The 729-nt window shown below is 47.1% G+C and overlaps 1 protein-coding gene across 1 annotated transcript in view; it reads right to left on the bottom strand.

Moving 5' to 3' along the window:
- LOC106814643 (septin-2B-like) overlaps nucleotides 1–729 on the bottom strand; it is a gene marked incomplete in the record, with an annotated part of 26,205 nt that overhangs the window by 2,034 nt on the left and 23,442 nt on the right.

The raw sequence follows: 729 nt of genomic DNA, 5'->3' as shown, positions 1-729 counted from the left end.
CGTCAGACCCACACATTTTGAGCGCTAGCTAAGGACATAATAAAAAGATCGTTTGTTTGCCTTCACCCGACCTACCCGCCAAAAAGGGGCCGACTCAAACATTTTTATTGACAAATTGTATCACTGTACATTATATAAATCTGTAGGCAATACATTATATGTACCAAGCAAAACAGACATTCAACAGAAAAGGTATCTCCACACAAGCACACCCGAGCATGTAGACATGCATGCTGAATTTGTAAAAAGACCCCCCTCAGAAAAAAAATTAAGCCTACCTACCTACCCAAACTTTTCAGCCTGGGTCGGGTGAGGGCAAACAAAGATTTTTTTAAATTGTGGCCTAATAGCTACATAACCAACAGATCAACCACCAACGCATGCCGATGGCTAGCAAACGGCGACTACACATGAAGTCTCTCAGCGGCGCTGCCGAGACATGGCTGGCTAACATGGCTGCGCGACGCATGCACGTACGCACCCGTGTCCGCTGGGACTGATGAAGTAGAAGCAGCAGTGCACGCGGTTGTCGAGGATGTGGCGTCGGTTGAGTCCGCTCTCGTCCTGCAGGTAGCGCTCGTACTGCTGGTCGATGTACTCGATGATCGGCTCAATGCTGCGAGACACAACGACAATACGTTATTATACAACTATTATCTAGCACGCGTAGAGCACATGCCATTAGTATTACTCAAATCTGCCTAACACCAGGATGGATAAACCAACTAC

The sequence above is a fragment of the Priapulus caudatus genome, unplaced genomic scaffold (assembly GCF_000485595.1).
Source record: "Priapulus caudatus unplaced genomic scaffold, Priapulus_caudatus-5.0.1 Scaffold955, whole genome shotgun sequence".
Classification (NCBI taxonomy): Eukaryota; Metazoa; Priapulida; class Priapulimorpha; order Priapulimorphida; family Priapulidae; genus Priapulus; species Priapulus caudatus.
The sequence above is the reverse complement of the archived record's forward strand: the minus strand, read 5'-3'. Positions and strand labels throughout refer to the sequence as shown.